The following is a 16,335-nucleotide window of genomic DNA, read 5'->3' on the forward strand; positions in this document are numbered from 1 at the left end:
TCAAAGTCTCAAGCAGTTACTGACCAATTCTAGAATCTTCACAATGTTGACCACTGTACCACAAAGAAGTAGAGAGGGATTCTTGTATGATTTTACTGATGGAGCCCTTTTTACATCCCACCCCTTATATTCTCAAAGGCCAAATGCATTGCAAATACTATTGTACACCGATGAAATTGAAATATGTAACCCTTTAGGCCCCCATGCCTCTGCAAATAAATTATTGATGTTTTATTACACTTTAGGGAATATTGATCCAAAATTTAGGTCCAAGTTGGCTGCTATAAGACTCCTTGCTATTGCCAAGGCAAATGATATTTCTCAATGCGGTGTTGATGTTATACTAAAAAGAATCCTAAAAGATCTGACACTTCTTTACAATGGTGTTCGGATTGAAACCCCAAATGGTGAAATTGAGTTGTTTGGTGCGGTGATAGCCTTATGTGGAGATACACTTGCCCAACATGACCTTGCTGGGTTTAAACAAGGTGTTGGTTTTGCTTATAGCAAATGTAGACATTGTGAATGCTCCTTTGATGATATGCAAAGTATTTTTGAGGAGAATAAGTTTGCTGAAAGAAGTTTGGAAAACCACATCAGGCAATGTCTTGAAATAGACAAAGCAAGCACAGAACCATTGAAAGCATCCCTCAAAACCACTTACGGGATTAACAGAAGAAGCAGGCTAGTTGATTTTCCAGCATTTGACCTGATCAAACAAACTCCACAGGATATAATGCATGTAATTTTTGAAGGTGTTGCACCAATGGAAATAAAGCTTGTGTTAAAAAACCTGATTCTGTCAGGACAGATAGAATTAGATGAGATTAACTCAGCTATTATAACTTTTCCTTACTCACCTCTAGATATACGAGATAAGCCATGTCCTATTAGTGTCAGCACTTTAGCTGCTAATGACAATAAAATAAAACAGTCATGTGGACAAATGTTAATACTTTTGAAAATACTACCTTTCATTTTGAATGATATGGACAGTGAGTATGTCAAATTTATTTTCAAATTAATTCAGATTGTTCAAATTATCCTTGCTCCTGTTATTTCATTAGAAACTGTATTGCGGCTCAGGCACATGATTGAGCAACATCTGCATCAGTTCAAAGAACTTTTTTCTGAATCCAATGTCATTCCCAAGCAGCATTACATGCTCCATCTACCTAGCCAAATCATATCTTTTGGTCCTTTAGTAAGAAGTATGTGTATGCGATTTGAAGCTAAGCATAGCTATTTTAAGCAGTGGGCTTCCAAGTTAAATTTCAAAAATGTATGTAAATCGCTTGCAAACCATAATCAGTTCCTTGAATGTTGTCAAAATGAAATAGGCACTGAGCATCCAATTTTTGCTAGTGAAAGAGAATCAGGGCCTGTCTCAGCTGTCAAAAATGTTGATTATGTTAAAAGAAAAGTCAAAGATTTTTTAGGCATAGAGGTCATGCAATCTGTTGTCTCTGTGAAATGGTACATCCTCAATGGAAATAAGTACATAAGTGGGAAATCTATGATTATTGTAGCTGTAGATGGTGCTTTCCCAGTGTTCGGACTGATAAAAGATATCTTTGTGATAGATTCCTCTTTAGTTGCTTTTGAGTACCAACGTTATGAAACACTGAATCTGAATCCAGAGTTGCTGGCATATGAGGTGGCAGTTCCCAATGTTGCCCAGGCTACAGAATTTGTAAAAGAACTAATTGACTGCATTTCCTATTTTCCAGTTAGTTTCAAAGACAATACCTTTGTTCCAATAAAATACAGTCTTTGTGACATTATTGCCCACAGACAATAATCTGGAGGAACAATAAGTACTGTATGGTGTATCATACCATACACATCATGTATTGTGTTGGGTGAACCCAGTTTGCCTGTTTTCTGTTTGCTTTGCCAGTTTTGTGAACATCATCAGCTTGAAGTCAGAGAAATAAACTCTGTTTTTCAGATGCTTTTTGTGTGACTCTTGAATCAAGCAAGTTGAGTTTGTTACTGAATCTTAAAACAAGATTTATTTGAGGAGACTTTGGGTAAAAGATGTAATATATCTTATTTTAACAGTTATTTACCTCATTTTAAGATTCCCTGCCTATTTGAGACAAAAAAGACAAGGTTTGCTTGATATAAGATTGTAGTGTAAAGTTGAACACTTAAAATAAGAAATTAACTCTTAAAACAAGACAAATTATCTAACACTTCTAAATCTAAGTTTTTTTTTCTTGGTAAGAACCAAATAATTTGCAGTGTAAAACCACTCACTCCTTCCCTCTGTCCACAGCCACCACCATTATACCAAAGCTGGGTGCTGTCACCACTTTCAATTTCTCAACACTTGTCACCAGACTGGCTGAACTGTTCCTGACTCTTCCCCACCCCTTCCATTTCCTACCCTGACTCCCTCTTCCCTGTTACCTTCCCCCTCACCAATGTGTAACACTGCCCTCTTTTTATATCCTCCCTCAGATACAGTATTTCATACCCTTCCTTAGCGAGGGCCGATGATGGTCACAATTATACAATAAAATAAATTAATTTATCTATAAAAGCAAAAAAGGTCTGTGTGTGTGTGTGTGTGTGTGTGTGTGTGTGTGTGTGTGTGTGTGTGTGTGTGTGTGTGTGTGTGTGTGTGTGTGTGTGTGTGTGTGTGTGGAGTGAATATCTCCCCGACACGGTATGAGTTCGACCTGTAACTTAGTCAATGGGTTCCAAATACCCCAAGTGTGTGTATCTGTTATTTTGGAGTAATTTGGTGTAGCAAAATGTTCAAAACGTTACATTTAAAATTACGGCCCTCTCAGTAATGAGCGCAGTATTGAACGCGCTACTTCCAGTTTTGGGTTCATGACATCACACTGTCGCAGTTTGTTTGGGTTCAAAGAAAAAAAAGGTCAATATTAAAAAAGTTTTTGTACTGCTAAAAGTGATTCAAGTTAATATTTCATGGTTATTTAATATTTTATGGTTATTTAAAATTATTCCCGTGATTCCAAACTTCCTTTAAATCGTGGGTCACAGACTTCACTTCCTCCTCCGTCTCATGACTGTGGGCGGCGGGTTTGCTGACGGCCATTAGCCGACCTTATCACAAACATTCTGCTTCTTCAGACAGAGGAATGTAACATTTTTGTGAGTGGATGGGTCCACAACACGGCTCTACTATGATTATTGTTTGTTCTGTGCAAGGGTGAGTGTTTCTTCTTATATTATTCCATGTGTTAAGATGCTAGCAACTACAATGTAACCACACACACACACGGCTAATGCGCATGCGTGCACTACACCAGGATATACTTGCGACTTTGGTGTTGTAAAACGTTTATTTTTTGTGGTACTTCCATGTCTCTTTTTTTTTTTAATTTTTATTTCTCAACAACCTGTGACGGATTATGTGCATGACGTGCGTGTGTGAGGGATAACACGGAGATGGAGGTAGACAGAATTTACAATAAAAATATACTAAATTAGTAAAAGAAAACAAAAAACTATACAATACTTAATACAAAAAGTACACAAAACAACAACAGAAATGTACAAAAATATACAAAAAGGCTCCAAAAACACACAAAATGTCTCAAAATAAATATTTATACACAAAATGACAACTGAAATGCACAAAGCTACACCAAAAAAGATACAAAAATACACAAAATGACTCCTGAATCACACTACCATGGCAACAAAAAACTATAATTACAGAAAAAATGCACCAAACAAAAAACATATAAAAATGAGTAAAAAACAAACAAACACATTTATCATGTTCATGTCCCAGAGAATTAAACCAGGTAAATCTCTCACACACTATTTTACTTTGCACCCACAAATAAACCCCTTTATAACACTACAGAGTACAGAGTATGTACACCTCTTTGTACATCCAACCTTCATAACACATACTCATTTGGACATAATTGACAATTCTACTTAAGCTCCTCCCAGTACATGAATGCATACTTCTGACGGGGACTACACTAGTTCATTTAATTGCAATAAAAAAATTAAAAAAAACATGCATTGTTGATTTAAAAAGATTGCACTACAGGTAGTGTTGACCTTAGACAGCATGTGCAGATAAGGCAAAAAAAAAAAAACCCAACTGTTACAGGAATGTCTGGCCCACAAACCATAGCCTTCCAACATTATGGCCCACAGCAAGATGTAGTTGAATAGCCCTGCACAACATACTACACACCAGTGTGCTGTCTACTCACACACTCAATACGGCTAACAGAGTTAAGTTCATACGTATTTAATTATGAATTATATATTTTTTTTATTTCAAAGCATTGTTTTCCTTTCTTCTTGTCTCTTCTTATTGTCAGTGACACTTTTTCACCTTTATACTTTATTTTGCTTAACATCATATTTCCAACTGCACACAGGTGTCATTTTATTTTTCATTGTCAATGACAATTAATGTTCCTCATTGTGGGATTAATTACTTTATAGTTAATAGTCTGTACTGTACAGACTTTATTGAGTTTAAAGCCCCCTCCACCAAAAAAAATAATGTTTTTACTGGTGGTTTATACTGAGATAAATAAAACTGTTGTGAAATGTTTAATCATTTTGTGTTATTTTGTTATTCTGAAAGTCAATACATTAATAAACAGCTGTGTGATGTGGTGTTTTCCCACAAATGATGACACGTCACTTTTATTTCACAGTTAGAGTTTTTATTTTAAAAATCTATAAAAGTAACATTTCTATCATTTGTTGAACTCTACAGAAATCAACCTGCTGTGCATGTGATTGGTGCACATTTGTCTCCACATCAGCAACTTCTGATTGTACTTCAGATCAGTTTTACATAAAAATATCAAAACATGTCAGGTCTGTGACACAACAACAGATTGATCACTTAAAAGTTATTTTTTTCAATATAGTTCACTCCACCAGCTTTCACAGTCATGACAAATCTCCAAACATAAACAAAATAATCAAATTGTTATAAGATTTACAGTATGTTGGCCTCACTGGAGCCAGACTTCAGGATCTGAAGAGAAAAAACACATTTCACACATTTCCTGAACCAGGGATACAGAAACACATAGATCACAGGGTTAAGCAGAGAGTTGAAGAAAAACAGACAAATAACAAAAATGTAAGATGATAGACTTTTCACTCCCAACCCTGTTGTAAGTAAAACAAGGTAAAGTGGAGTTAAACACATTAGAAACACAACAACCACTACACCTAGAGCTCTAGCAGCTTTCAGCTCTGACCTGTTAACCTTCAGTGAACTCTGAAGTGTCACCACTGTAACATGAGAGCGCATGGCCTGGGCCTGAGACACAGCCACCATAAACACTCTCACATACAGAACCACTATGATGCTGAATGGAATGATGAAAGAGAAAATTAGATCAATAACTCCAGCAAGAATGTTAGTGTGATTAATGCACATTAGTTTCCTCTGAAACAATATCATGCCACTGTAAAATATCCCCAAGTTAGTTTTAACTTTATAAATTATGAACAGTTTTGACTTCATAAAATCAAATACAATGTGTGAAATCATTTTCTAGAAGCAACACATCAGCAGGTGTTTTCTTTTCATTCATGGCTAAAGTAAACAGAACTCTAAAAACATTCATCACACAGTTTTACAGTGACTGTTTTAAATCCCAGTAACACATTGTCCCTGACTTTTCCTCTTTACAGTATGTTGGCCTCACTGGAGCCAGACTTCAGGATCTGAAGAGAAAAAACACATTTCACACATTTCCTGAACCAGGGATACAGAAACACATAGATCACAGGGTTAAGCAGAGAGTTGAAGAAAAACAGACCTATAACAAAGATGTAAGATGGTGGACTTTTTACTCCAAACCCTGTTGTAAGTAAAACAATGTAAAATGGAGTTAAACACATTAGAAACACAACAACCACTACACCCAGAGCTCTAGCAGCTTTCAGCTCTGACCTGTTAACCTTCAGTGAACTCTGAAGTGTCACCACTGTAACATGAGAGCGCATGGCCTGGGCCTGAGACACAGCCACCATAAACACTCTCACATACAGGACCAATATGATGCTGACTGGAAAGATGAAACTGAGAACAACATTCACAATTTCAGCAACAGGATGGATATAAATCGTACACTCTCCAGCACAGGAATCAAACTGACCTGGATTTTCTACAATATTATTTAGTCTCAGACAGTGAAAGAGAGTAGAACCAACCCAACACAGGACAATGCATATATTTGCTCTGTTTTTAGTGACTTTAGTTTGATAGTGCATTGGATCACAAACAGCCACATAACGATCAACTGATATCAGCACAACAGTTCCTATTGAAGCAGAGCTGGCAACATAACCTAAAACACCATTAAAAACACACCAGTCTGCACCTAAAAACCAGCAGCCATTGATAAGAAATATTAGAAGAACCCAGACAAACCCAACAGAGAAATCTGACACAGCCAGAGAGAGGAGGAGGAAGTTGGTGGGAGTGTGCAGCTTCCTGGAGGAGTTAGAGAGAAACACACTGATATCATTATATGATACAACAATTATCATCATAGCAGAAAACAGCAGGAGTCTAACAACATAATAAGTCATAAAACAACAGAACATGTCAATACCTGAAGTGTGAGATGGAGATGATGACCAGCAGGTTGAGAGTCACAGTGAGCACAGAGATGGAGGACAGGATGATGTGAAGGAGCACAGACACTGAGTGAGAACGCACGATCCTCCTGCATGAAGAGTTTCCCAGGTGTGGATAGCAGAGCTCAGCTTCATCAGGTGTGCTCATAGTGAGGAGAAGAAGATGATGAGCTCTGCATCGTTCTGCCTCAGCCTCTCTGATGAACAACTGATATATTATTCCTGCTCCAACACAGGGATGTGGAGGCTGGACCTGAGGACTGGACCTCCCTCAGAGACCGTCTGATTGACACATTATTATTCTACTCCTACATGATGCAACACTAAACAATTCTGACCTTTTTCCTTTCGTTCTGAATCCTATCAGCTTAGTAAACTCCATACTCAGCATTTATTAAAAACACTCAGTGCTGAGATCTGATTCTTATTCTCATATATTAATAATCCTTTCATAGGAGTGCTGTAAACATAGTAGAAGAATCAGCAAAGCACTTGCTGACTCATTCTCTATTTATTTGGATTATATTTATTTTCACATTAATTTTAAACCATTTTACTGGAATCAATAATTAGGGCCCGAGCACAACAGTGCGTAGGACCCTATTGTGATGCACCCCGTTTTTATTATTATTAATATTCTTCTTCTTACTAAAACGTTATCACATTTTTGAGGACCTACACACATTAGAAATCACAGAGTGGTGGGTTGGTTCACAAATTTAGGCCTGTCAAGTGGAAGCCCGGCTCCTCTGTTGATGGCTGGACCACCGTGTAGCGCACAATTACATTGGGGAGGTGTGGTCAAGCGTGTCGGGGTGATGGGCCTTTGGGGGGCATTGCGGGGTGTGTAGGGGTGCCCCTCCTCTTCGGGTGTGGCTGGGTGCCTGGCTCGTCTCCTGGGGGTCTTGGGGACGGTGTCCGTGGTATTTGGGCCCTGGGCGGCCTGACGCACCAGTGTGGGGAGTGGGTGCGCTGGGGAGATGCTGGCATCTGTACCGTGGTTGGGGCAGGGTTGCATGGCTCTTCGGTGGTGGTGCTTGCTGTTCCGGTGGGTGGTGGGTGCTTTCAATTCCCTGGATGGACTGTCTCGTTGTCTGCCAGTCGATGAGTGGCTCCGGTCACCCTTGGCTGGGGGCTGCTGCACAACGCCAGGTATGTGCCGTTGGTGTGACTCCTTCTCGCGGCAGCTGCTGTTGGTCGCGCACCGGTGGGGGGCTGGGCTGCTGTCCTTGCTCCACCTGAGGCTGGGGGCGGGCACAGGGGGGCCTTGTCCTTGGGGATTCCCGGTGCCGGGGGTGGCGTCGGTGTCTGGTGGGCTCAGCTTGCTAGCTGAGCCGGTCTTGGCGGGAATCTTTCTGAGCGGGCCGTGCCCTTGCATGCCTGTGGGTGCGATGTGGGGCGGCCTCTCCTTGGTCTGCGGCTCTGCCGCCTCGGGGCTGTGCGTGGACTGGACCTATCTCAGAGACAGCCTGCTCTACAAATGGGGGGACTTTCTCTAGTACTTGCATGGTATATTGAAAAAGAAATGCTTTTTTTCCGCCAGATCATGAAAGAAAATCGGTAAAAAAAATAATCTGGATAAAATAACCCACACTAATCCTTTTCCTTTAATTTTAGTGAGGTTATTTATCTTCAGAATAACTAGTTTAAACCTACTTCAAATACCAAATTTTGAGGGACCCAAGAGGGACCCCTTATATTTTAACTTGTATGAGGGGGACCTTTCATCAATATTTCCATATACTTCAGATCTAACCATAGATTTAAGCTTTTGTCATTTAAACGTGCGTTCACACCGACAGACCTTAGTGCGGGTAAAATGTTCTAGGATTTTGGAGGCTATGTGATTTCCCAAACCAAGTCTAGAGTGGGTCAAACAGGCCAATTCTAGAGCTATTGTTTCCACCAGTCTAAGAGTGTTTCCAATCGTAGTCTAGAGTGATTAGGTAATATTTAAACACAAGCGCACTGTTGACAGGAAGTGTGGGAGATGATATAGAGTGCACTGTTTTGTTTTCTGTGCTTTAAACATCATAAAGTTCTATTAGGGCTTCATACACATGCCCAAAGTGTTTTTTCATTGGTTCCTTCAATCATTAGTTAGAGGGTGATTTGCTCCTTTCTTACTTCAGGGTGAGCCCAAACACCTCGCTCCAATTTGATGACGCGTTCCCACTTCGATGACAAATTTGACACGACACTGAGCTGGAGAAGCCACGCCTCCAGGAAGCCCTCTACCGTGATTGACATGTAAACAGACATGCCCACAAAAGTGAGCATGTCAGCGTCCTTTGCGCAGTGCTATGTATGTATTTTCTACAGTCTATGTATGTACCGGTGAAAGCCCCGCCCCCACGCTCTGTCTTGTGTTTATAAAGCAGCATGAGCTCGGCTACGAAGTAGGTGGGAGGAGGGCGGGCCGTCCTCAGGGCCTACGTCACCCTGCGGGGAGGAGGAAGTCAGTGTCCCCTCTATAGACACGCCCACTGATGAATATGCATAAGTAGGACACAAATCAGCCCGTTTATGTAGATTTTCTCAGAAAGTGACTTTTTCAAAAGCTAAAACTCTGGAAAACAGGCAAGTTTGGGAAAATAATGTTCTTCGAACAAATGGAGATGGGTGAAAAATAGCATGACATGGGACCTTTAAGTGGGAGAGTTTGGCCTTCCTGATTGACTGTGTACTTGTATTTCTGCATTGCCTGAAGGCAAGCCAGTCAACATGGAAAGAACAGGCTTTCCTCCAAAGGGCATTCTTGTTGGATAAGGTCTTCAAGGTCATGGGAGAACCAGGGACATTTGGTCTTAATTTTTTTCAGCGGGGCACGTTTGTTGATGATTAGGCTAAAAGTATTCTTGTAATATGACCAGGCACCATCTAAGGAGAAGAAAGGATTGATTCTGTCCCAATTTACTGCTGCAATGTCTTGAAGAAAGGACTGCGTGTTAAAGATCTTCAAAATGTGCTTAGTCACAATTACTGATGGCCAGTTGACTAAGCAGCCAGAATGTGTACATGCAATGAAACAGATGTCACTCATTTGGCTGAAAACTCCAGGTTGATAGTTTGAAGAAACTACACCAATTACAGCCGAGTGCCGATGCCCCTCCCTCTTGGGCCTCGGCTGTCAATCAATCAATCATACAGAGCGAGAGAAGAAAATGGAAAATAGTAGCAAGAAGCGGAAAGGAGGCGCCGAAAAAATTTGACATAAAAGCTCCAAGCTCTTCAGGCAGATGTTGCCAAATGTGTGAAAATAACACAGATGTTTGCTGATGGCTATGGCGGAGCTTCGTCTTCAGCAGCATCCGAAGCGGTCACTGCCCACAGGTGATGATGGTGGAGGTGGTCATCAGGTGGATGAGGGGAAGGGGAAACAGGAGGAGGAGAGACCCGCGGCCGCCGCAAGTACGAGTTGAGGGGAATCTGAACTACAGGTAAGAAGTGATGAACTGTAGTCTACCTGGGTCAGATATCATATGAATCAAGTTTCGGTGTAATTTATTTTCGTTGTGCTTGCTAACTATAACACAATCAGTCATTAGAAGTAGGCCATTTTACAATATATCTAGCTAGCATGACAGGGTTTCTCTACTGCTCTCTTCAATGTTTTTCATTTGATATAAGTGCTCTATGCAGTAGGGCTGGGCAAAAAACTATATATATTTATCAAATGTATAGATAAAAACGATTTTTGTTTTGCAAATTTGAGTTAAAAAAAAAAAGGTGTATTTTTTTTTTTTTTTTTTTTTCCACCACAGTTTTTTCAGACTTTTTTCGCATTCTGTCCTTGTGGGTTACCATAACGCGATGTGAGCCCGCCCCCTCTTTGTTTACATTTGTTTACTCTTTCAGTAGCTATATGTGTGCCACAGGAATTTTTTTTATTTTTATTTACGGGGTCGCTGAGAAGAGTGAGTTGAGAAAGTTACTTTTGTAGCCTGATGAGGTAAAATAAAATTATCAAAACACTCTTTATAATGTTTCAGATTAGATTAAACTTTACTGTCATTGCACAAAGTACAGTCCAGAGAAAACGTTTTGCATCTAACTTGAGAGCAAACAAGTTAAGTACTGTATAGAATACACGATTTAACTATTTTTCTAGAGTGAAGATACCAGTACCTTGATCATCTGATCAAGTCCATCAAGTGTTATTCTTTCTCACCTTTCTCTGTTTTTCTCCTTTCACTTTTTAAAGGTTGCCATGTTTGAGGAAATATTTTGTGTTGATGTGCTGATGTGGTGAATAAATAGTCTATGAAAATATCACTAAATCTGTCATTTATTAATTTTAATATTCATCAATGATCATGTCTCACTTCTATTCCTCTCTGTCCTAATTTCAGGATCCCATTATATGTTGTACATTGTTCAGGAGGTTAACTAGACCAAGCAGCTTTTAGGTTTCTGTTAAGTACTGTATAGAATAACAGGACTGGGAGGATGGTGTAGGTTTGTTTATTAGACATGTAAATATACACCAACAAGACAGTTTATAAGCATTGTTACAAGAAAGTTTGTTTTCATTCATAGGCTTCATTGTCTTTCCATCAATACCTGGTGGGCCGATCTCGGCTCAAAGTGCTCAGGCCGATTTTTTGTCCCAGTCCAGCCCTGCACCCAGGAGAACAGTTTCAGAAGAGATGTAAGGTGCTAGGAGTTGTATACTGGCCCACTTAAAGCACTGTATTTACCCATGTGAGAGAGTGAAGGCTAAATTGCACTGATTTAATTCACGGGTCTCACCGGCGGTAACTGCGCTGCTCTAACTGCAAGTGGCAAATAACGCTGGTGTTTGTGGATGAGGTGCTATTTGCTCTGAGGCCTTTTTCCATACGAGGGAGGCAAATATGCACAGGAGTTATGAGTGTTCCCTCATTTACATAAATTCAAATGAGACTGGCGCAACAAGTGATGAGGCGCAGTTAGCGTTTATATCACGGTTTGCGTATGCTCTGTTAATTGCAACACGTCATTTTTTCTGTGGTTTTGTGTTGCAAACGCAGCACAATCCTTTTGAAGATCTGGTCATTGGTCATGTTGTGGTCTTGGTTCATTCAAGTCTTGGTCTTGGATAATGTGGTCTTGAGTACAACACTACTGTAGGCATTGCATATTTGAGTTTACGTGGTATGATGGTTGTGGTCTTCCTCTTCATTTGGTATCTCAGTTGAAGCAACTGGACTTGAAGTTTATTTTGGGGACATTTCACCTCTCATCTGAGAGGCTTCTTTAGTTTATTTTAAAGCATCATCACTTCATCTTTGAAAGAAAATGTGTCAATTATTATGCATGATGAAGGCTTCTTCTCTGAAACTGACAAGTGGACAGACATTGAAGTCTAGGAGCTTCTGACCTATTTTGTCAAAGATGAGGTCCAGCATGGTTTCCCCACTCTGCTCCTTACACCATGGCCTCTACAGGCCTTTAAAACAGGGCCAAAATGCAAAGAACAGGATTTTTATTCACCAACAAACTGGCTGACTCAAGGAATGTGTTAAATTCAGCTTCTGCGGTCAGATTCAGAATGTTCAGAGTCAGAAAATTCCTACTTTTTCACACAAAATCCATCCTCCTTCATTATAAGACTCTTAATTATCAGGAGAGCAACATGGTTACATGACTAAAGAATGTTGTTGCTCAGTGAAACACGTTGGTTTAATGGAGGGTTGGGTTTACCTTCATGTGTTTACTTTGTTTTTCTTCACACCTTTGATTGGACCAATCCCTGTGGGACTGAGGCTGAGTCAGCAGGTAATGATACAAGGTGTGGCCTCAGAGAATAACACACACACAGTGTAGTTCTCTATCACTATGATATCTGATGTAATGAATCCTCTCTCTACCTGTGAACAGCCCCCAGAGTCAAACCTCAAAGGTCAGGTACTGAAAGGTTACAGGTATAGTGTATATGTGAACATTAAATATTACATGTATCTTTGAGTCTGAGGTTTATCTTGTTTTCTAATCAGATGCTGTCACAGACAGATTCAATACAAATGTAGTTTAACACCAATAACTTCTTCCTAAATTCAAACCAAGTAAATAAACCAAACTGATGGTTCTTCATTTATCCTACGTCATGTCAGAGCTTAGTCCCACTGTGTCAAAACATCAAAACTTCTACCAAGAACCAGCCATGATCTGAAAATCATCAAGCAGGTAGCTTGACCTTCAATCTGTCATCAACACCAGTTTTTAATCTGAAACAAACTGAATCAAACAGAGAAAGTAACATTTATCAGTATTGCAAACAATGCATGTGACCCTCTGTAAACAGGTCTGTGAGCAACTGACAGATCTCCATCCACGAGTTAAGTCCTGTCCAAAGATCCCACGACCTCCACTAGCTTAATGTTGAGTTTACAAAAAACATGTTCCCGAAAATATTACAACACCTAATTTAAGAGAAACCACCTATGGGGTGTCAAGTGTAAAAATGTAGTATAAAAGTTGTAGCTAACACATTTTCATTATTTATTTCACTTTTCTCATATTTAGCACATTTTCCTACATTTAACACAACATTTAACCACATATATGGAGGTAAAAAAAAAAAAAAAACATAAAATCTAAATATTTAAATCTAAATCAAAATTATATGTTATATCTAAATGTTAAATCTATATCTAAATGTTACATCTAAATCTAAATGTTAAATCTAAATCTAAATGTTATATGTTATATCTAAATGTTAAATCTAAGTCTAAATATTTATGTTAAATCTAAATGTTAAATTTAAATGTTAAATGTTAAATCTAAATGTTAAATCTAAATGTTATATATCATATGTAAATGTTAAATGTTAAATCTAAATGTTTAATGTTAAATCTAAATGTTAAATTTAAAAGTTAAATGTTAAATCTAAATGTTAAATGTTAAATTTAAATGTTAAATGTTAGATGGTAAATCTAAATGTTAAATGTTCAATGGTAAATCTAAATGTTAAATGTTAAATCTAAATGTTAAATCTAACTGTTATATATCGTATGTAAATGTTAAATGTTAAATCTAATTGTTAAATGTTAAATCTAAATCTAAATGTTAAATCTAATTGTTAAATGTTAAATGTTAAATCTAAATGTTAAATCTAAATGTTAAATCTAAATGTTAAATCTAAATCTAAATGTTAAATGTTAATCTAAATGTTAAATCTAAATCTAAATGTGAAATGTTAAATGTTAAACTTGAATGTTTCGCACATATGCTAATTGACCCCGCCTATTGTAACCTCAACCAATACACAAGCAGAGCCACACACAGCCGATCCCACCCACCTCTTCACCCATTGCCGATGCCTGCCTGGGTAATATGTACGGCCGGGATTGAGCCCACCATAGGCCAACTTCATAGTTTTCTCTTTTTGTGGATGTCTAGAAAGATTTAACATTTAGATTTAACATTTAACATTTAGATTTAACATTTAACATTTAGATTTAACATTTAACATTTAACATTTATATATAAGATTTAACATTTACACTTAGATTTAACATTTAGATATAACATATAACATTTAGATTTAGATTTAACATTTAGATATAGATTTAACATTTATATATAACATATACCATTTAGATTTAGATTTAAATATTTAGATTTAATGTTTTTTTTTACCTCTATATATGTGGTTAAATGTTGTGTTAAATGTAGGAAAATGTGCTAAACATGAGAAAAGTGAGATGAATAATGAAAATGTGTTAGCTAAAACTTTTATACTACATTTTTACACTTGACACCCCATAACCACCATCATTGCCTTTACTGGTCTTAGTGAACATGGGCTCTATACTTTGGGAGCAAAAATAGACATTTATTCAGAGACAAAAACAAATAAGCAGCACATCTCACATGTTTTATCTACATGAAGGTTTCTCATTCATGAAAAGGTAATGTTCACTGCAGTACAGGTAGGTACCAACCCAATATTCACAGATCTGATAAATAATGGAAACTGCATACTTTATAAAGATGTGGCCTAGAAGTTAAGGACGCTGGGCTTGTAATCGGAGGGTTGCCGGTTCAAGCCTCACCTGGGCCATCACTGTGGGATGTTGAGCAAGTCCCTTAACCCCGAACTGCTCCCCAGGCGCCACAAAATGGCTGCCCACTGCTCCTCAGGGATGGATTAAATGCAGATGACAAATTCCATTAATGTAATAACATTACATGGCCAATTAAAGGCGAAAGCCCTGATTTAATCTTTAATGCAATAATCACAGATTATTAGCTGCCAAAAACAGATCAGTTTACACATTTAAGATGATCAGGTATATGCTATGGGACCATTATTGTAGCTAAAGTATTTGCAAATGTACTTTGATGTGTGATCTGTAAAAATTGGGCCTAGATTGGATGAGTTCTGTGACTTTAGCTAAACTCTATTTGCAGAAAAGTCAGGTGTGTGCAACAATTTGTAAATCTGTGTGTGGGAATACCACCAGATCACGCACATTATAAACTCTATTAAAGACCATCTATAATGGTAAAAGTTTAGTCAGGTTATTTACTTTAAAAGTCATTTTAAAGTATATATAAATATATTCATCATCTCAAACACAAAATTAAAGGTGCATTTACACTGAATGTGACTTCAGTGACTAATGTTTAAGTCCCCATTGATGAGACTCTTGAACATAGTCACGCTTTTTGCTCACTTCATTCCTTTATCTACCTCAGTGAGGAGGAACTCATTGCTGATTGAAGATCACGACACAGCGTCACTCAAATTTGGTTAAAATTTAAACGTTTTCAAATAGTGCGACTTCCAACGACGTAATTGCGCAAGTTGAGTTGCTTCATTTTTAAAGTGCGAAGGCACCTTAAAAATCATATCCCCCTCCCCATGGTAGAACAAAACACAATCCTATTTTATTTAAAGTTTGATATATAAGAAGTGAGAAAATGGTTCTTTTAGTCTCTGAAATTTGTAGCAGGGGTGTTTTTGACCACATTTTTGTGATATATTTATTTTATTCTTACAAGTTTTTGATAAATCACGAAAATCGTCATCAGGGTATATTTCAAAAATGTATTTGATGTCATATTTGATATCAAAATGTTGACAATGTAGAGACATGAGTTCAATAAATCAATTTCAGTCACTTCTAAATCGATTTTGGCGTCAGGTGACAAAAAGAAACAATTTAAGTCAAAAACATTTTGACTTCACAATAAATGTTGCTGTAAATTGTCCATGACATCATCATTATACTTGACAGATATTGTTTAAGGTCTTAAAATGATCCCAGTCCATTCAAAATTTGGGTTAATTTCAGTTTTTTTTTTGATTTTTCCAAAAAATTAGGGGGAAATGTTAGTACAGGGACTATATTTTTACAATAATTGTTGATTCTTGTCAAAAGTCATAATTTTCTAAGTTTGGTGAATGGCCTGGGATCATTTTAAGACCTTAAATAATACCATGTCATGTATATTGACAATGTTATGGACAATATTGCACAAAATGATTCCAAAGGACAAATAATATACTTTAATTTTTTCACTTTTTGTCATCTGACGGTGAAAACAGATTTAGAAGAAACCTAACTTGTTTTGTTGAAAATGTGTCTCATCATTGTTGACATTTTGGGGCCAAATATGACATAAACAAATGTTTTAAAATAAATGTATTTGACAATTCAGTGTTTTTGATAAATCACAACAATCTTCCTCAGGGTAATTCACTACAATGCTCTAAAAAACACCCCC

The sequence above is a fragment of the Gouania willdenowi genome, unplaced genomic scaffold (assembly GCF_900634775.1).
Source record: "Gouania willdenowi unplaced genomic scaffold, fGouWil2.1 scaffold_10_arrow_ctg1, whole genome shotgun sequence".
In the NCBI taxonomy this organism is placed as follows: Eukaryota; Metazoa; Chordata; class Actinopteri; order Blenniiformes; family Gobiesocidae; genus Gouania; species Gouania willdenowi.